The following is a 22,814-nucleotide window of genomic DNA, read 5'->3' as shown; positions in this document are numbered from 1 at the left end:
ATCATCATATGCTGTGCCGCAGTTATAATTCACCAGAGTTTTGTTATGGTTTTGCATCGTTTGACGGTTTAGGAAGAGTCGTACGCTCCTCCTTAGCCGTTTCTGAGTCGTGAAGTACCTCTTACCGTAACGCTGTTATTGATGAGTTTGTGCATTCTTGTTGTCTTTCTTAGCCGCATCAGATGCTGATCTCATGGATCGAAACCGTTTATGAAATGGAGAAATAATAGGTTTGCGATCAGACGCTGCTTCCTATTCCACATGTTTATTGGTTGTGTCCACCTCTATAGCTCAGGGGCCAACATAGCGGAATGCCATTCGGCGAGCCTGGATTCCATTCTCGTTCCAGACGGAGATTTTCATGGCTCGGGAACTGGATGTTGCGTTGTTTTCATCATAATTTCATTCTAATGGACAAACTTATCACTGAAGTTGTTTAAACTGAAAAGACATGTGTAGGTGACCGCATTCGCCAAGTTGGGTCTTCGGACCTAGCCATACGCACTATCATTATAGTCATTGTATGTCATGGAGCAGTTTCGTTGTAGCTGTCATCATGACGTAGTACTGCTTACACAGAGGCCGATGGTTCATGAGGCCTGTCAGAGCTTTTACATGAAGCAGAGACTCGGGTAGGAAGGGAAAGGGATGAGTGAGAACTGGTGAACCCAAGTCGCGGACAAATAGTTCAAATGGCTCTGAGCACTATGGGACTTAACAGCTGAGGTCATCACTCCCCTAGAACTTAGAACTACTTAAACCTAACGAACCTAAGAACATCACACACATCCATGCCCGAGACAGGATTCGAACCTGCGACCGTAGCGGTCGCGCGGTTCCAGACTGATGCGCTTAGAACCGCTCGGGCACTCCGGCCGGCCCAGCCGCAGGAGACATTGTGTTAATGCAATGGCGAAAGCTGAAAATTTGTGCCGGACTGAGATCTGAACCCAGACTTACTGTTTCCCATGAGAGCAGTTGCCTCTCAAGCTGCAATGCAACGTCGCTCGTCGGTTAGCACCCTCCTCTCCCCCCGTCCCCTTCGTCCGACAGAAAAGACGCTACTGTTGCCCGAAGTGAGATGTTTACGTCGCGAATTGGGGTACCTCCGCTAGCGCAGTCAGACTGCCGGCGTGCTATTTCTTTTCCTTATTTGAGGCTTCGGCAGCTAACTGCCATTTTACCAGCTAAACAGGACTGCAATACCTGTCAGCGAAGGCGGTGGTAGTCTGTGGCCCTCATGTAGGACGGCTGTTTTGCCATCTCGACATCTTCTCATTACTCCGCTAAACACTGCTATGTTTCGGTTGCAAGAAACAGCAACCACAGATGCAGTATGCTGACCAAGCCACGCTTATCGATTGTGCACCGCAATATTTCTACAGGCCGAAAGTGGTAGCATCGATGAAGGTTGCCAGCAATAACAGCCGAAACGGTAGGAGGTTTACCACATATGTCGCAGTCACACGCCCAAAACGATTTCATAAAAAAATATACTAAATATTATGTTGAGGAATGTGAGTAGAACTTACTCTTATTAGCAAGATAATACTAACAGACAACAGTTGATCGCCATAAGTTTCGCAGAAGTAACGGCTTAGTGATCCAAACTCCTTGTGCCAGTTGGAGCCCCACTAGCCTACCTAACGTAAATTTCGCGCAGCGAGAGCACGGCGCAGCGCGGTTCGCTGTGAGCCGCTATGCAGCCCTGGGGACTGACGCCGCAGGCGGTGCCCTCTTAATAGCGTTCCGTGCTCTGCAGCGTTAATCACACCCCCGTGGCCGGATGGCATGGCGCGCATACAAGGGGAGCTCCATTACCCGTGTCGATAATGGGTCTGTGGTCAAGGTCACACATCCTCCCTGCCGCACAGGAGCGTCACGGGAGCACACAACACGGCCCGTCTCGCGTGTAAGATGCTCGACTGATGACCCACATAACTGCTTTCCTGACGACCCATTTTTATGATTTCTCCTAAAACGAGGCCACAGTGAAGAATAATTACAGGATCTGTTCTACATAATAAACAGTCTACTGAGTACAGAATATGGACTGAGCTTAAACCGAGAAGTAGCGGAAATGAGAATAGCGAGAAGCTTTAGATAAAAATTCTGCTATCTAGGCAGCAAAATAAGGCATGATGGACGAAGCAGACGTAAAAAGCGGACTAGCAATGACATGAAAGGCATTCCTGGCCAAGAGAAGTCTACTAGTATCAAACGTACGCGTTAATTTGAGGCAGAAGATCCTGAGAATGTACGTTTGGACCAAAGCATTGTATGCTTGTGAGATATGGACTGCTGAAAAACCAGAACAGAAGATAATCGAAGCATTTGAGATGTAGTTAATCAGATGAATGATGAAAATTAGGTGGACTGATAAGTTAAGGAAGGATAAGGTTTTCCGCAGAATCGACAAGGAAAGTAATGGATGGATGGAGAACACTGACAAGAGGAAGACACAGGATGACAGAACATCTGCTAAAACATACGAGAATGTCCTGTAGACTGTGGAAACTGTAGATGAAGACGGAGTTTGGAATAAATCCAGCAAATAATTGAGGACGTAGGTTTCAAGTGCTACTTCCGTATTTCCAGCGCTTCCTCGGATTTTCTTGTTGTATTCATTTCGCAAGACGCAAGTGCAAGAACGTAATATGTTTCCGTCCCTTACCCTGAAACTCTCGGAATTTCAATAGCAAACCAGTATTGTAACGTGTGCCGCACGCTCTCACATCAACGATTCCGTGACGAAACGCGACGTTGTTCGTTGGATCTTTTCTATCTCTGCTGCATATCCTACTTGGTCAGGGTCTCAGTCTCGTGAAAAAACTCAAGAATCGGTCGAACAATTGTCTTGAAAGCCGCTTTTTTGGTGGAGGAATTTACTATCCTATCAATGACTCTAAGCCTGGCGTCTGCTTCGGTTACAATTGTCCTTACGTGGTCATTCCACTTTATACTGCACTCAGTGGTTAGTCCTAGAGCTTTTAAAGTAACAGTTGTTTCAAGTGATTTGTCGCGAATTGTGTTACCCTACAGTAATGGATTTCTTTTCCTGTCATTACGGAGTACGCCACATTTATTTTCTTTCAGCTTCAGCTGCCAGTCCCTGCGTCAATCATCGATCCTCTGCAGTTATTCCTGCAACGCACTACAGTCCTTCGCCATTGCTACCATCTTACAGTTGATATAGTCACGTAGCTTACGATTCTGTCCACTATGTCATTGATGTGTAAGGGGCAGTCAAACGAAAACCGAACACCCGCCATAAAACACAGTCTGAGCTACACGTGCCCTACTATTGTTACATTTAGATACTGTCGCCGCTCTGGTAGGGGAACGGCATAGTGCCACATCGCAGGTGGACGCAGTTGTTGGGTTATGATCATTGTTGGCGGACTGATCTCGTGTGTTCGTCCAGTTGTTATATATACTTATATACCAACACAAAATGACTGCCCTTTAGACAGCTGTGTACCAATGTGTTCTGCATTCCTCTCGCGCTCGCTATACAGACGCTGACGAATACTTGAAAAAAAGTTCCTAGGGCGTGGAACCACAATCAGATGAGGGTTGCTCTTCAGTGATTTGGTTGGGAAATACTCCAACGTCCTCCATACATCCTTGATCTTTCATCGTGTGATTTTTTACATGTTTAGCTACCTGAAGAAAGACAGGCGTGGACATCAGTAAGAGCAAGAGTGTCTGCGGTGTGAATCCATCAAGTGGACTACCACGTCCTATAGCACAGGAATTGTTCATCTCGTCTCCCAGCGTGAAAAATGTCTTAGTAAGTGTGTTCATTACTTCTGAATGGACCAATTCCACTGTCCTGGTGTGCCAGATGTTCGATTTTCACTTGACTGCCCTTCATGCGTTGTAAACAGTTAGTATCATACTTTCTTGAACATCTACTGCATTTCTATCTGTCGGTTTTGCTAAGAGCGACTTGTTGGCTTCTATGTGCAGTGATGTCGTTAAATAAGACATAACTCCGTTACGATACTCGGTAATTTGTATTCTGTTAAGGCAGCGTCATTACAGCTATACGATAAGGCTTACTTGCTGAGCTGTCACCAAAAATCTTCAGGCTCTTGTTCCCGAGTTATGTCATTCAGTTGAAGAAACTCTCCTGTCTAAATGCTCACTGAGCTTGATGAAGTCGAAATACATGATAAAATGAAGATCAAAGCATTAAATTGTATCTACCGAGACTGTTTCACCGACTAGGAGTACGGCACATATCTTGTATTCGTCCGTCTGACAGATGAGAAAATCTATAGATAAATAAGTGAGCGTGGGACTGAAAAACCAAATCGCTCGAAAGAGGAAAGGCCACAAGACCCGACGGACTTCCCATTGTATTCTATATGCAGTATGTGAGGGAAGTCATGCCTCTTCAAATCAGTTAACCGTTGGCCACTGTATCAACGAAGCGTGCAGTTAGTTAGAAAGAAGATGCTGGTCGTACCAGCGTATAGAAACGAACTATAGGCCTGTGTTAGAGATATAAATTTCGTGCAAGACTATTCAGAAAATTGAGAGAATCGTCATTTGAGACTGACTGCAGAAAAAATCTGCTACCGCCAACATACGGGGTGGTTATAATTACATTCTGCGTACTTGAGAGGCAAATTTGGAAGTTTGTGCTGAGTTCCTCTCGGACCAAACTGCTGAGGTCATCGGTCCCTAGGCTTACACACTACGTAATATAACTTAAAGCAACTTGAGCTAAGAACAACACACACACAGCAATGCCCGAGGGAGGACTCGAACTACCGACGAGGGGAGCCGCGCGAAACGTGTCAAGGCGCCCTGGATCGCGCGGCTACACCACGAGGCGCTAGAGACGCCTCCCTCCCTCCCCTCATTAAGAAAAAATGATCACAGGAATCTTTGTGGAAACATTTGTAAGTGCACGTGGAAGAGGAATAAAGAACAAACCATTGAATTAAACACGTTTCAATTTTCACGCGAGAGAGTAACATTTGTTAATCGAGTTCATTATTTACGTTCCAGGTTACAAACGTTGCTCAGTGGGATGACCATCTGCATCTACATCGGGCTGTAACCGCACTATAGACGTAGTTGTACGGTTTTTCGCAGCGCTTTTAGAGCTGAGAATTATGAAATTTTCAGCTGTCGTGACAGCCCGTGAACTCCTTCAACACTGCACATTGCGTCCAACATTCTCAGCTATGGCACACTAACTTTTTCAACAGCTTGTGGCGCAGTTGGACGTCGGCCTCTCCCAGAGCACTTCCCAAATTGACAGTTAATTCGAACTTCCTAATCATGCCCTTCAAGTCGGCGAGGAAAGAGAAACTCGCCGTTTTCCTTTAAGGCGTCTATACTCGCGAAGAACAGCAGCACTATTGCTGTTTTTATAAAACAGATTTACGAGTAAAGCCTTGCTCAGCTTGTCCAGATCCATGTTGACTATCTCCAACTATAGCGTTATATGTGTTTCAGACGTATGCCACCTGAAGGAAAGACATGACACTAGCAATGTTAACAATACAAACCTTGCAGCGCATAGTGGTAACATCATTCGTGTAAAGCTGGCTACCCAGTAAATAGTTTTCCGTCTACACTGACACAAGCAGCGAAAGTTTGATTATAGCCACCCGTACATTTAGCATAAGGATCATGAAGGTAAGATATTAGAAATTAGTTTTGTAGCGAGGCGTACAGACACCCGTTTTTCCCTTGCTCTCTTTGCGTGTGGAACAGGAAAGGAAAAGACTAGTCGTGGTACAAGCTGTCCTCCGCCATGGAGCGTACGGTTGCTTCCAGAATGTGTACGTAGGTGTAGATGCCTTCTTTATCGACACAGTTATATTCCGTCATCCTATAAGTAAGTGCATATGGAATATCCGAACAGATAACTATCTAGCGAAAAGAGCCCATTATGGAGCAGCTGAGGGATGAGCATTGCTACAACCGAGAATAGTGCCTGGTTCCCCTCAAGCGTAGTGTCCCACACGATTACGACACACACTGTGTGATCAAAAGTATCCGGACACCTGGGTGAAAGTGACTTACAAGTTCGTGGCGCCCTCCATCGGTAGTGCTGGAATTCAGTATGGTGTTAGCCTTGATGACAGCTTGCACTCTCGCAGGGGTACATTCAATCGGTTGCTGGAAGGTTTCTTCGGGAATGGCAGCCCATTCTTCACGGAGTGCTGCACTGAGGAGAGGTATCGATATCGATCGGTGAGGCCTGGATCGAAGTCGATGTTCCAAAACATCTGTCCTGTACCATGATTACAGACTTCTGCTTTGGACTGGGTTTTGGACTTGCTTTTACCAGCCGTTGGCGTCCTTTCTTGTATTTGTACGTTCTCGAAAGAATAGCTTCGTTATTGTGCATGTACTGAGTTCAGTAAATGTGTCCTGCCGTGATACAAATTTTTTCGTTTCAGTCCTCTGTGGTCAAACTGGTCTGGTCACGAGCCGACACTGGTGGCGACGTCGTGCTGTTAGCGAAGGCATTCGCGTCGGTGCTCTGCTGCCATAGTCCATTAAGTACAAATTTCGCGGCACTGTCCTAACTGAAATGTTCGTCGTACGTCCCACATGGAGTTCTGCGGTCATTTCACACAGTGTTGCTTGTCGTATAGCCATATCAACTCTGCGGAAACGCAGCTGTTCTTGGTCGTTAAGTGAAGGCCGTCGGTCACTGCGTTGTCCATAGTGAGAGGTAACGCCTGAAACTTGGTATTCTCGGCACATTGTAGACACTGTGGATCTTGGAATATTGAATTCCCTAACGATTTCGGAAATTAGATGTCCCATCCGTATAGCTCCAAATAGCATACAGCGCTGAAAGTCCGTTACTTCCAGTCATGCGGCCATAATCACGCCGGAAACCTTTTCACATGAATCACCTGGGTACAACCCACGGCTCTGCCCTGTGTACGCGATACTTAAGTCATATGTGTTTATCCATGTCACTATCCCGTGCCTTAGGTGACCTCGTTGTAGTGTTAGGTCCCTGTTCCACAATACATGTTTCTTCCTGCTGCCTCTCAGTCTCTCTCTCTCTCTTTCTTTCTTTCTTACTTTCGGGATATTGGAACAAGGACTGTGGGACCAAACTGCTGAGGTCATCGGTCCCTAGGCTCACGCAATACTTAATCTAAATTAAACTAACTTACTGTAAGGGCAACACACACACCCATGTCCGAAGGTGGACTGGAACATCCGACGGGGGGAGCCGCCCGGACCGTGACAAGACGCCTCACACCGCACGGGTACCCCGCGCGACTTTCTTTCGGGAAATAGGTAATGTTGGGTATACTCCAACACGCACACATATTTCCTTCAACAAAGGATACATTTGGAATTCTGCTTGATGTGCTACACTCGTGATCAAGCTTAGAGAGCACTATGATGACGAAAGGTCGATGACCACTCTTTCATCAACATAAAAATCATTTAACGTTCCACGTAGGTCTCATCTGAACGGAACGAAAAGAAACGGTAGACCAGGGGCACTGTGTAGCTCTTTGCAATAGTCTGTTACCTCTCTACAATAAGATAAGTAATTTTTTACTTCAAGTTAAATTCTCCTGTCACCATTACCGGAGCAGCTACGTGCTTCCGACGTTCTGTAACCGTTTCTGCCGAAACTTGCTAAACGAACATACTGAAACAGGCGAGTTGGTTACAAATAAGAAACTGTTAGGAGAATTTTAACGTAATTTTTAAATTTTTTCAGCACAAATGAAGTTTGAGTCAGCCTTTCTGTTGTGGCGTAGGTTAACAGCCACGCCACTCGGAAGTAGCCGAAAGGCACACGTTAACTCACGCAGGCTAGAGATAGGTCTGAAACAGGATACGTAATGAATGCTATAAAGAAAAGTACGTAGCTGCTGGAATACTTAACTTTAATCCATCCTTGTTGTACATCGCTATTGACGATACAAGTGAGACTCTGTAGATTCAGGCAACAAGCTACTAATGGCGCCTTGCTAGGTCGTAGCCATTGACTTAGCTGAAGGCTATTCTAACTATCTGCTCTGCAAATGAGCGACGCTTCGTCAGTGTGCATCGCTAGCTACGTCGTCCGTACAACTGGGGCGAGTGCTAGTCCGTCTCTCGAGACCTGCCGTGTGGTGGCGCTCGGTCTGCGATCACTAACAGTGGCGACATGCGGGTCCGACATGTACTAATGGACTGCGGCCGATTTAAAGCTACCACCTAGCAAGTGTGGTGTCTGGCGGTGACACCACATTTTCCATTACGAGAGAGCCACTAATCCCGTAGTGTATAAATAATCTTGGCACACACGGGAAAACATCTGATTTGATAAAGTATAAAAGAGGGAGAGAAGTTCGGTTACTCCTGTACGTTGCATTTTAAAACGGAATGACAATATGGAAATAGGCAAAATAACTAACATGCTTATGTAGGAAACAAACTCGGATTTCAATTGCGCAGCATGAAAAACTACATTAAAAGAAAATAGCAGTCGCTGTCTAGTCATGAGCTTTCAAAATATTTTTTGCGAGGGATGGCATAGACGTAGGTGCTTACCAGCTTAACGACAGAACGTAGGTAAGCCGCTCGTAGCAAGGGCCCCAGGCATACGAGGCCTCAACTCTGGCATCAGTCGACACCATCATCTCGCGACGTAATTGACTCTGACGTAATGGAGGTCAGAGCATGCAGCTGCCTAGCACGGTGGCGGACTGCTGCGCCAATGTTCACATCAACAGGGAACTAAGAGGCCACAGTAACTGAATGAGACGTGACAAAGTAACGAAAACTGAGGCGGAGCGTGATATCTCCGGCCGTTTCATAATCTGCTTGGCCAGTCTAGTCGATTTGTACATGTGCAGACAAACAAATGACTATAATTTCAGAGAAATTGGATGATATATTCAAGAGAAAGATCTTCACAAACTGAGCAAGTCAATAACACATTGATCCACCTCCGGCCCTTATATAAGAAGTTTCTCTCTTCGTACATCCATATTTAAACTGGATGATGGCGCGACATCATCTGGCATAATTCCTATTAAAAATGAAGTTCCTCCAGCTGTACTTAAGCTTTCATATTTATTTCGCTACTAGTTTCGACGTTGCTTGAACGCCATCTTCAGACCCTATATAACACACCATACATAAAACAAACAATGTGAAAGATCAACTGACTGTGAGATATTGTACGAAATAATCCTATTATAAACATATTATATAAAGGATGACTCAAGTAAAGGTAGTTACATTTCGTTCATTTTCATTAAGATGAAATTTACCTTGACATTAACAATTTATATAGTACAAACAAGTACAAATGAGGTTATATATACATGGTTATTTCCATTACAGATCAATACCAGACATTTGAATAAAATTGGGGGTATATAAGTCTAGGTGACTAACCGTTACTCTTAGAGATAACAATATAGGCATGAAACAGTACTAAAATTGTGTTAAAAGCGAATAATAATAACCTAAGCCCTTCTTTGTGTGCACAATTTAACTAACAGGAAGGAAAATATGCATTGAAAATCACACATATGTAAGGTATGATTCCATTGTCTATAAATAGTGAATGATGAGAAAGGTGAAAAGGAGTTACGTTTTCATAACACTGTATCGTCATCACTATAAAGTAACACAGTGAAATAGATTCCTTAAACAACACCATACATAACAATTCGAAACACAAGTGAGAAGGAACTGGTATAATGGTATGGTACCTCGTTAATATATTAAAAGGTAGTCAATAGTGTCAAATAAATACACATGAGTCAATTCATGAATCTACTCATTCCAACAAGAGAAATGTAAGCTAACATGCCACCAAAATGCACCATTTCAATGTCGGTGCCTCATTTACGGCCGTAACCCCGGTCTAAAATAATCTAATTCTAGTAGGCCTGCATTAGTAGAAGGAGTATTAAGTACGTAACATTGCTCCAAATAGAAGTACACAGGTTGTTATCAGTCACAACAGTTCGTCACATATGTAAAATACTTGTAGTTCCTCTGATACCTAATTACTAAAGAAAAGTAAACAGTAAGATATACATAACTTATCACAGAAAGGAGGGTTTAGCGTATTATTACTCGCTTTTAACACAATTTTAGTACTGTTTCTTGCCTATCTTATTATCTCTAAGAGTAAAGGTTTGTCAACTAGATTTATATATACTCCCATTTTATTTAAATGTCTGGTATTGATCTGTAATGGAAATAACCGTGTATATGTAACCTCATTTGTACTCGTTTGTACCATAAAAATTGCTAATGTCAAGGTAAATGGCATCTTAATGAAAATGAACGAAATGTACCTACTTTTAATGAAGTCATCCTTTATATAATATCTTTATAAGATATTTACTACTGATGTCTCACATTGTTTTTTTGATGTATGGTGTGTTATATAGAGCCTGAAGATGGCGTTGACGCCACGTCGAAACAAGTAGCCAAATAAATATGAAATCTTAAGTACAGTAGGAGGAGTTTCATTTTTAATAAGAAGTTTTTCTGTTTGGCGTTGATTGACAGAGAAGTTGGATGTCCTCCCGAGGGATATCTTGCCGAATTCTGCCCAGTTGGAGCTTTAGGTCGTCAAGCTCACAATCTGGTTGGAAGGCCCTGCCCACAATTCTCCAAACGTTCTCCTCTGGGGAGAGATCCGCCGACCTTGCTGGCCAAAGTAGAGTTTATAGGCAGTAAATACTCCAGCCGTATGCGGGCAGGCACTGACATGCTGAAATGTAGGCCTAGGAGACTTGCCGTGAAGAGCAACAGAACGGCGCGTAGAATGTCGTCGACCCAAGGCTGCAATAAGGGTGCTGCGGATCAGAGGAGTCTTGCTACGAAATGAAATATCACCTCCGACCATCAAATGGTTCAAAATGGTTCAAACGGCTCTGAGCACTGTGGGACTTAACATCTGAGGTCATCAGTCGCCTAGAACTTAGAACTACTTAAACCTAACTGAAACTAATGACATCACACACATCCATGCCCGAGGCAGGATCGAACCTGCGACCGTAGCAGACGCCCGGTTCCGGACTGAAGCGCCTAGAACCACTCGGCCTCATCGGCCAGCTCCTCAGACCATCACACCTGATTATCGGACCACATAACGGGCGACAGTGATGTTGGTATCTCACTGCTGTCTGGGGCGGCTCCACACATCTTCGGCCTGGAATCTCATTGACTGGAGTAGAATCTTCAGTAATGAGTCCCACTTCGAACTGAGCCCCGACGAACAATGCAGACGTGTCAGGTGACGAGCAGTGGGTTATCAATCTGACTGTTGCCCGCGATATGGTCAGACAACCAGAAGTGATGTTGTGTGGTTCCATTTATTTTCATAGGTAGGATCCTTTGTTCATCATCCGCAGTTCCCTTATAGCAAAGCGACACGTTGATGATATTTTACGCCCCGTTTTGTTCATGGCGAAGTATCCTACGCCTACGTTTCAGCACGTTAATGCTCGCCCGCACACGGTGAGAGTTTCAACTGTTTGTCGTCGTACTTGCTAATCCCTACCGTGGCCAGCAAGGTAGCTATTGAGAGCATGGGGAACATTACGGGCAGCCCCTCTAACGCGCCAATTGGACAGACTCTGGCACAATATACTGTATACATCAGGTGGACATCCAAGTCGAATAACTGCTTGTATAACGGCCGGTTTTAGACCAATACGCTGCTGACTTGCTAAATCTGCAAAGCACTTACTCTTGAATAAATCATACAGTTTTTCTTAAATTGTAATAATTTGTATGTCAGTACATGTCCATCATATCTACTAACATCCGTACCATTCGGATAATTCCGCACTGATGTGTTGGGCTTGCTTCTTTTTTTTTCCTTAAACTGTTTTTTATCACATGATTATTCTGTCACTATCTAACTGTCTTATCCTTCCACGTTGTTATTTACAGAATTTTCGCCTAATAAGTTATTGGGAGATAATTGCGTATTTATTTGTGTACTTGCTCAATAAATATGTAATCGGCTTCTGTTTGCAGTCGTTCTTTTCGTTATTGAAACTGCAGTCAGAATCTGTGATCGGAATTTAGTTGTACTGGTTTTTTGTATGGGCTGAATGTTATGGTTGACTTGGCTTCACCAACGTGAGCGTGAATTAAGCAGGAAAAGCCGTACTGACTGGTGTGGAACTGGGTACAAATTTTCTTGCTATTGCATATTACCTGCCTCCTTACATGTACGTCATTCTATAGAGACTAAAATGAGCTGGAATAAATGGCCGGCTATGCTGTGTCGAAACCACCTGGCCGTGACAGTGGCTTCATTACGCGCATTGCCACCAGCCAAATACCGCGCGGCGATTTTCTGGAGCGCTAGAGTGCGCGGGCAGCCGCGGCGGCGTTGGCGCGGCTTAGCGACCAAGTGGGTGCGCATAAATCCGCATTAGACGTACGGACGTAACCACTGTCGCGCGGCGCGCTGCCATAAATCCGGCACGGCTTAAATAATCGGCCGCGAGGCGTGCGGTGCGGACTGCCACCACCACAATTTGTCGCGGTTCGCGTCCGCCGCCTGGCTACTCGTTGTCGCTGGGACTCACACCGGGCGACTGGCGACGCTAGTACTTCGTCACGGCGGGGCAGATGGCGACCAGGTGACTCTCCGGCAAACTTGGGGCCGGTTCATTCCCCCCTCTGGAAGTTCTAAGGACTTTTGTTCTTCTCCTATAAAAGGACGACACCGAAACTGTCCTGCAGTTTATCTCGTTACTACCAGGACTGCACAAGTGATGTCGCTGCCAGCGTGCTACGCTTGGTGTCACTTAACATCACTTTGGCACCTTGAGGGTTGATTTGACTTGCCGACTGGAAGCCACACTTCCATTTTAGGAACTGAATCCAGAAACTCTGGAATGAAATACGGTAGGTAGCGGGCACTGAGTGGTAGTATAGTGGTCCATAATTTTACTAATAAATTCTTTAGGACATGTTCGAAAGAACAGACACCACTTTGATCCAGAAGACATAATGAATGAAGATACAAAGTAATTACAACACTGGCTGCAAGCGGGCATTGGTTGAAATCAATAGCGTAAGTTGAAAATTTGAGCCCGACTGGGATTCGAACGCGGGTCTCCCGTTTAGTAGGCAGATGCTCTGACCACTTTTTTGGACCTATCTGCTTGTCTAACTAAGTTTAGTCTCCAAACATAAAATCAAATTCTCAACTTATCCACACAGTACTAACGTAATGCCTTGCCCACTAGAATCAATGCAGCATTTTGCCGATCCCGTAAGAGCTCAAACATGGTGTGTATCCGTACTGAAGTCGAGAATCTGGGTCTGACGAGGGGAGTGCTACTGTATTCCATACTGTTGGGATGACCATTGCGTCCGGATGGCTGTGTCGGAGCATCTGCCTGGTAAGCAGAAGACTCGGGTTAGAATCCTAGTCCGGTACAAGTGTCCCAGTTGATCTTAGTCGATGAACGCTTTTGTCTTAAATACGCCGAGCGAGCACGACCGTGTCCGCAGTCACGCTTAAATCCACCTAATCGTCACTGTTTCCCTCTGGCAGCGAAAAATCGCTCTGACTCTACCACCGCCAGTGATGCTGCCAACCAGAGGGATCTATCGATACCGAATTACGTTACGATGCACCCGCACGGCGCAACATCGATGATGGGAACTGAGCCATGGAAGTTGTCACTGGCCGTTATAACCCTCTTGCAGCAGCGGGTGTTTCATCGCAGTCTTTAGTTTCTCTCTGGTTCACATCGTTTCATAGTCATCGCCACACCTCTATGGGGAGCTACCGATATTTCATTCTCTCTTCGAAATCATCTGCGTCATCCTTCATCACATTCATCGCCCGTTAATGCCTGTGTAGCCGTTTACAAATTCATCACTTTTGGTACGGATATCCAAATAACATAACTATCACCTAATGCTATGGTCACATTTTATTGTGCGGTATCCGCCCTCTGCTATACACATCTTGCTTCAAACCAATGCTTCCTAACATCCACCACAATCCTAAAAACACAAAGTGTTCGAAGTGAGATACGAGGGCTATTCAGAAAGTAGGGATCGTTTTGGCACTAAAAACAAAACTAAGTACAAGATTTACATTTTATTGTATACATCTGTAAGAGTGACTGACATACTACTTTTCCACATAGTCACCAAACACATTGAGTCACTTATCATAGCAGAGGACAGGCTTTGAAAGACCTTCGTCGTAAAATTCTGCCACCTGAGACTTCAGCCAGTGAGTCATGCCCGTCTGGACATCCGCGTCGTCATCAAAGCGCTGCGTTGCAAGCCAGTTGCCGGCCGCGGTGGCCGTGCGGTTCTAGGCTCTGCAGTCCGGAACCGCGGGACTGCTACGGTCGCAGGTTCGAATCCTGCCTCGGGCATGGATGTGTGTGATGTCCTTAGGTTAGTTAGGTTTAAGTAGTTCTAAGTTCTAGGGGACTGATGACCACCGATGTTAAGTCCCATAGTGCTCAGAGCCATCTGAACTATTTCTTTGCAAGCCAGTTCGTCATCTTGGGAAACAAGTGGAAGTCGCTTGGTGCAAGATCGGGGCTGTGGGGCGGATGAGGGAAAATTTACCATTTGAATGAATTAAGGAATTCCTTAGTGCGGTATGCCGTCGGGAATTCTCGTGCAAAAACAAAATTTTGGACGTCAGCTTTCCTCGCTGTTTGTTTTGAACTGCTTTTCTAAGGCTGTGCAAAGTTTGGCAGTACCGGGCAGAATTTATGGTTGCTCCACGTTCGAGAAAATCAAAAAGAAGCACACCTTGCTTATCCCAAAACACTGTCGCCATCAACTTCCTTGCTGACAAGGTTTGCAAACATTTTATTGGTTTTTGGGGGGACCTTGTGTGCCCCCACTACATGGACTGTAATTTTGTTTCGCAGTTGACATGTTACACCCAAGTCTCGTCACCGGTTACGATTCGATCCAGTAATGAATCACCATGTTTGTGGTAGGCCTCCAGAAATGTCAACGTTGCCCCCATTCGCTGTTCTTTATGGTGCTCTATAAGCATTTTGGGAACCCATCGTGCACAAAATTTGTGGTAGCCTAGCTTTTGAGCGACAATTTCAAACAACAAAGTCCATGAAACTTGTGTAAAAGAAAGCAAAAGCTCCGTTATAGTGAAGCGACCGTTTTCACGAATCGTTTCGTCAATTTAAGAGAGAAAATCGTCAGTCACAATGCTCGGGCGTCCATTCTTTTCATCACGAACGTTGGTTCGAGCATTTTAAAACCGAATGCACAATTTCCGGACGGAGCATTCACTCATTACTTTGTTTCCGAATACTTCACACAGTTCACTATATATTTCTATAGGTTTTAGGTTTCTTGCCAACAAAAACCGTATCACAGACCGCACCTCACAATTGGCGGGATTTTCGATTGCAGCGCAAATTTCAAATCCTAATATCGAAAAAACCAGACGTTCAGAGACTTTCCCGCTGTCACGGATGGATGCCGACTGAGCTGCCAGCATGCATATACCAAAATATACGCGATCGGCACGTGCCTAGCGGTGTCAAACGGATACGTTCCCTCCATTCTGAATAGCTCTCGTATCATGTTATCTCTGTATGCAAAAGGCAATGTCCTGAGTAACTGCTGGCTGGCTCATCATCGTCCAGCCCAAACCACTAAGGTTAAAAACTTGAAATTTGGAGAAGGTGTGGATCTTTTATTGTAGGCATCGTTGAGGAAGGTATTTTTCGAAATTCAACCCCAAGACGATGATATAGGGAATGATTACTTTTTCTTTTTTTTTTTGTCGCTATTAGGGCAATGTTCATGCTAGACCTACAAAAATTAGCATTTAGTTTCTCAGTCAGAAATAAAGGAGGACGTGTTTCAGCATTTTTCGAAATTTAACCCTATGGAGTGAAATAGTGGGTGAATGCAGTTTTTGAAAATACATAATTATTAAAGAACTACTACAGTATTTTTAAAGCTACATCTATGAAAACTAGTATTTAAATTCTCAGTTAGGTATGCAAGAAATACGTGTTTCAGTGTGTTTGGAAATTGAACCACCAAGGAAATGATTACGCCTGATTTGTAATTAATATCGAAGATCTACCTATCATCGAGTAGAATAAAGCTCTGAAGCGCCTTTACACACAGTACCTTCTTGAAGAATATGGAAAGAAGGGATACCTTTGAAACATACCTGCGTTCTGTTAGACTAAGTGCCTTTTTTTCACTTTATTTGCACAATTTCTAGGAAGTAAAAGTGTAGATGTAGCCAAATCTAAGTACAGGGTGCTACAAAACGATACCGGCAGACTTCAAGAGCTTTTAGACAGTGTCGTGAGGAACAATTTTCCGGTGTTATCCGTCCGCAGCTCGTGGTCGAGTGGCGCACCATCCTCTGTGTCCTCACAGCGCTGGCCTGGCCGCCGCCGTGCGCGGAGTATGCCGCAAGTGGGGCATGTCGCAGGTCGGGTGTGAGTACAATGTAACCATCCTGTTATGGAAGCTCGGATTCGGAAGTCTACGTTGAAATTTTCATTTCAGTTTGGATACGAAAGGTCGAAAGTTTATGAAATTGACGACTGGTTCTTCGAAAAGATTGGATTACAAGATGATGATGTTCACGGTTTGGCATATGATTTCCTTGGAAATTCAGTGTATGTCAAAGTAAGAGACGTTGGAACATGTACCCGGATTATGACAAAAACAGGTGGTATAACGAATTTTCTTCATTCCAATGGTGAATCTAGTACAATTGCGATCAGTTATGCTGGTTTAGGGCTGCGATCTGTGTGCATATTCAACTTCCCATTTGAACTTAAGTTCGATCTCATTAAACAAGCGTTAACGCCTTATGGAATGGTTTTGCGGTTTACTAGTGAGACATGGACGGACAACAAACATTTTAATGTAGACGATGGTACGCGAAATGATCTTCATAAGCATATTCCGTCGTATATTATGCTTCAAGGCTTCAATGCCTTAGTTGTTTGATGGCCAACCAAGGACCTGCGTAGTATGTGGATCCACGGATCTTTCTAAGGCAACCTGTCCCCGTGTCAAATCTTTACGGGGGGAAAACTAGGCACTCACATCCGCGGGCGATGCGCTACATCAACAAAAACTGTCGTTCGCGGGGACCTTGTCAGCCCTATCACAGAAAACTGGAAATGGGCAGGGCCCTTGCGTATAACGTCAGGGAGAAAATGAAGGAAATCAGGATTCAACTGCACGTAGCGTATTGACAAACGAACAGAGTTTAACGATTACCCTGCCCTAATTTTCGAATCAGGTCTCTCCAGGAGAGACTAATACCCAGACCTTAGACGGTAGCAAGAGACCTGGAAAAGAAATTACTATGCCTGTTATACATCCTGAGGTACCACTAGGTTCAAATTCCAATAATGTTCCAACGTCATCAGTAGACAGTGACATGCTAGTAGGCGAGGACACAAACCTAAACAGCCCAACATTCAGGGCCGATCTGATCACCCAATATCAAGTAAGGACAACTCGAAGAAGTTGTCTAAACAAACGAAACGGCGCCCTAGAGTACAAAGTCAGGAAGAGACACAGGAATATGAAAGGAAAAGAACACGCACTAGAGACATTCTTAAGAAAGCTCAGACGGGGGAAACGGCGGTAGCTGATGCAATTAGGGTAATGACTCCCATTCGAAAAGATGGCATTCAGATTGAATTACACTATCTCGTGAATACAACCACGTTAGCATCTTCCGAGTCTTACCCATTTCCGAGTACTCTTTTGTCGGAAGATACTGAGCACCACTAAACAGTTATATGCAGGCTTACAAGTTGGCTACAGTTAATGTCTCTCGAATAAGCACGGCAGTAAATTTACAGTCTTTGACAGATTATCTTTATGCCGCTGACATGGATGTTGCCATGTTACAAGAGGTTGTCACAACTAAAGTAGCGGACAGAACAGGTTATGAAGCCATCATCAACATCGGAAATGAAGAAGGAACAGCGGTTTTATTCAAAGAGGGTATCGCGTGTCGAGCCCGAGCTATTTTGGAGGCTGGCCGGGTTCTAACTGTCCAGCTACATGACCTCATTTTAATTAACGTATATGCGCAATCTGGGACTAACGAAAGACGTCACAGAAGTAACTTTTATGGGATTGGGATAGTTGAACTGTTAAAGAACGTTGGAGCTGCTGTCATGCTTGGCGGAGGTTTTAACTGTTTGTTGCGCTGTGAAGACCAGACGCCCAATTTTAATACTTGTCCAGAGCTACAAACATTGGTGACCCAATTGGAACTGAAGGCACCTGGATATACATGGATCCCCACCATACCGGATATACTTATGTCAGTAGCATGTCAGCAAGCAGGTTACATAGAAACTGTTACCAAAGAATTCATGCGCAATATTGATGATTCTGAGATATAGCCTATAAACTTCTCCGACCATTGGGCATACCATATTTCATTCAGGTATAAGCGACAGTAGTCTTCGCTTATTGGGTTTAGATTTTGATGAAGCCTTTGATAGGATCAATCATGGCTTCTTATTCAGCACCGTGCAGAAAATGGGTTTTGATGACCATTTTATAACTGTCATACGTAAATGTGTCAGTGGTGTTTTTTAAGGGTTAAAATCAGTGGACTACTCACTGAAACATTTCCAGTTTAACAATCAGTACGTCAACGATGTCCACTGTCTATGACATTGTATGCGATCGCTGTGGAACCTTTGCTTTCGACAATGCACAAGAAATTGAGGGGACTACAGGTCTTCAATATTAAGACAGTTTGTCACGGTTATGCTGACGACATAAGCGTTATTGTAAATTCGAATAGTGAGGTTGCTGAAGTGCGACGTTTGGTACACCAGTACTCACGATCCTCTGGTGCAAAACTGAATTATCACTAGTGCAATAGGTGCACACTGCTTGGATGTAACTGAAGAGAGATTCCAACTCGGTTTGTAGTTAAGGGCGAATCCCAAGCTCATGGCTATCAACAATTGGAAGCCTTGCTGAAGGACCATAACATGCGATCGTTAGACCGATTGCAGTAAGTCCAGTTTATAAATACATACATACTTAGCAAAATATATCATGTCGCAGCAGCCTTACCGATACCGCACGTCACCGCACGAAAAATACTAGCTGCAGCGTGTTGGTAAGTGTGGAAAAAAAACCTCTTCAAGGTATCCTTCCACACGGCGACCTTGCAGAGGTACAACGGCGGACATGGAATTAAAGACTTTAAATCTAGATGTGATGCACTGTTTCTATCTCGAGTTTTTAAATTTATACATGCCAGTAAGGCAGGCATTAGGAAACTTCTATTCCTCCCGTTAGATTCTGGGGACAAAAATGCTTCTGTAAATGTAGCACATATCGATGCCAGCCTAGATTACGTCCGAATTTTGTATCCCGCCTGGAAGGCGGCGCGTGCATCTGCTCCTGCAAACTGAAAGGTAGGCCAAAATGAAGAAAGCGATTAGGAGCAGGAGGGGACAAGCACTTCGGTATTGCGATTAAAATATTAGATGTTCACTGTAGGCAAAGACAAGTTAATAAATGGTTACATAACTTCGCGTACATCCCGTTGTGAGTAGTGCAAGGCCTCAATAGCAAGTCAACACACATTGTAGTTTAAGCGATGTTCCAGGCCTTCTCTCGATGAAATGGGCTGAATCTGCAGTGGCGCTCGTAGATCTCAACAGCGACTGCTAGAGGGCGCAGTCGTCGGTGTCGCGTAGTAGTGCCAACCTACGCCGTGGCATCGTAGCTATTGATACCACACGAATCTACTATGTCGATTGAAGCTATATAAGACTTCCAACAGTACAAACCAACACTAGAATCGTCTATGACTATATCAGCAGAAATCGTCTTTAACAACCCATTTCAGGTAAAATATCCTACCAAAAACTGCATGAATATTTGGAAAAATACCAACCGTGCCGTATGGTAAGACGTTGTAAACGAAACCATACCTTTAGCGGAACGATTATGGAAAATCAAATTGAGACCATCGCCACACTGCGACAAATGTCAGTTTGTGAAAGTTGTAGCGCACATGTCCTTATTTGAAAATAAAATCAGAATTTGGAACTGGACTAAGAAGAAATTAGCACTTACCAACAGAACCACAAAAAGTCATATACCGATAACTGAAGCTTTGCAACACGACTGGAAATGTTACCCGTCCGCAAAGAATAACAGTTATTGGTGGCTTCTGGGACAGTTTGTGTTCTACGTGTTAACAAACAAAACTTCGAACTTAGAAGAGTACATGTTTTGTATTACAGAAGAACATTTTAAGTTGAATAGCAAATACGAGGAATGGTTTAAAAATTTTTTATTTGTTGCTTTATGTGAGCTATAAAGAGGAGGACAGTTTTATTGATTAGAAGCAGAATATTTATTCTTTCTTTCCTATTTCTGGAATCTTTTGTATTCTGGTTCAAAAATGAGAACTGTTCGAAATTAGCAAAACCCCTACGGCTCTGACTTTTGTTTCATTTATTGAAAAATATATGGCTTCCTTACAGACATCATAAGTCTTCAGTGCATAATAACTTAAATTGTGGAAATTTTTGAATGAATGTTTGTTATGGACTTTTTCCGTCATATTTTTGGCTGTTACGAGTTATGCCCTACAAGGTACTCACGCCATTGGAAGTCGCAATCTGTTATTTATTTTACCTTACTTGTTATTTCAGTTTTATTCTACGGCTTAAGGCATATATGGGACTACATGGAAATAATGGAACTACTCAGTGACAGGTATGGGGGAGGCACTGTGGCCAGCCCTCGGATCTTCGACCCCTGCTCTCCTTTCCTCTGCCTGCCTGGTGATTAAAGTCTTCTCATACGAAAAAAATGGCTCTCTCGGATAAAGCGTAAAAAAAGTAAATGAAATAAATAAAGATAAAAAATAGTGCAATGGTATAAAAAACGGCTCAGTCGGATAGAGCGTCTGCAAAAAAAAAAAAAAAAAAAGTTGGACACAGCGTCTGTCACGTAAGCAGGAGATCCCGGGTTCGAGTACCGACCAAGGGGAAAAAATGTGGCTAACGATGCTCCCCCTGGATTACGGGGTCCCGGATTCGATTTACGGCCGGGTTGAGGATTATCTCTTCCTGGGGACTGGGTGTTTATGTTGTCCTCATCATTTCATTATCATTTGCGAACTTGGTGAGATTGTTCTGTGTAAAGATTTGGACTTTTTACGGTTGCTGATACACAGCGTCGAAGTTATAGCCTCCTCTAGGGCACTTCTTCGGCAGCAAACGTGACTTTCTACGCTGACAGACCGTAGGCGCAATATCTCGCATTGTTTTTTGTATTGAAGTGACTGTGATTGATTGCTACTATCGACATTGGAGAAGATTCTGTTAGCTGCTGCGTAGGCACCCCTTGTGTTCTATGAATATAGCTCTGTTGCTTCTATGGGTAATGGCTTCGGACACGTGTTTGCATTTGCAGTTTATTTTTCTCCCGTGTGTAGGAAAACACTGCAGATTTTATAGTGTTCCAGAAGCAATATAAACTACTGATGTAAACCTGTGTCTGAAACTGTCATAGCTGCGCGGGATTAGCCGAGCCGTCTGGGGCGCTGCAGTAACGGAAACGGTCCCGGCGGAGGTTCGAGTCCTCCCTCGGGCATGGGTGTGTGTGTTTGTCCCTAGGATAATTTAGTTTAAGTACTGTGTAAGCTTAGGGACTGATGACCTTAGCAGTGAAGTCCCGTAAGATTTCACACACATTTGAACATTTGGAACTGTCATACACCGAATTAACAGAGCGTCGCATTCATGAGACTCAAGGGCTGTCTATGCACCAGCCGACTGTATCTTCTCCACTGTCAATCGCGGCAGTCAGTCGCAAAACAAGCAACATTGCGAGATATTCCGCTTACGGTCCGTCAGCTTTCGAAGTTATGTTTGCTGACAAAGGAGAGGCCTAGCGGCGGAGCCCGGTGCTTATAATTTTGAAGCGCCATAGCGACGTTGCATCACGAGTTCTCGTCCTCACTTCGTTCCACACGATACTATCTACAACCCCTCAAAGTCTGTTGGTGTTGTTGTATAATGGCGCCGACTTATCGTTTCGTTCAGAAATGATCGGTTAAAAGTGTATGAAAGTATTTAAAGACATCATGGCCCGCAAGAAGATTTGGCCTGGTATTGAGTTCCAGTTCTCAAAACGTATTTATTGTGAGACTGCACCGCATTGGAACTCAAAACTGCGACCTTTATCTTTCACGGACAGGTTCCGTACCAACTGTGTTAGCTATCCAAGCCCCTCTCACAGTTTCACTTCCACGGGACGGGTCTCGAGTCGTGCCTGGATAGCTCATTCGATGAAGCATGTGCCAGCGAAAGGCAAAGGTCCCAGTTTCGAGTCCTGGTCCAATTAATCTCCTAGGAACTCTAAGCTCAGTGCCCACTCCGCTGCCGAGTAAAATTTATTCTGGAGGTATCTACTCTGCCGCTCCGGTACCCTAATTCTGATCACCTGACGGACGGTAGCGAACACTGAACTATTGCCGTACTACACTACTAAAGTAACCGTCCAACCCGTTGTCTTATTTATGGCTGAATCACTACGTTCAGACGACAAACCCTTCTACTCGTATATTCGCGTAAATTCTTTCCGACGTCGACAGTGGAATTTCCAAATTGCGTGATGGACTCTGCATTCTTGGGTCGGGTATTCGGGGTTGTCTGAGGTGGAGCCCGCGTGGCGCGGACCAATTTCGCCGGCGGGGGCCGAAGTGTGTGATTTATGTGGTGGCTGGGTGCGGGTGCTGATGAATGGCCTGCCGCTCAGCCGCCCAGCCGCCCAGCCGG

Source organism: Schistocerca americana, chromosome 1 (assembly GCF_021461395.2).
Source record: "Schistocerca americana isolate TAMUIC-IGC-003095 chromosome 1, iqSchAmer2.1, whole genome shotgun sequence".
Lineage (NCBI taxonomy): Eukaryota > Metazoa > Arthropoda > Insecta > Orthoptera > Acrididae > Schistocerca > Schistocerca americana.
This window is presented reverse-complemented; position numbering follows the sequence as displayed.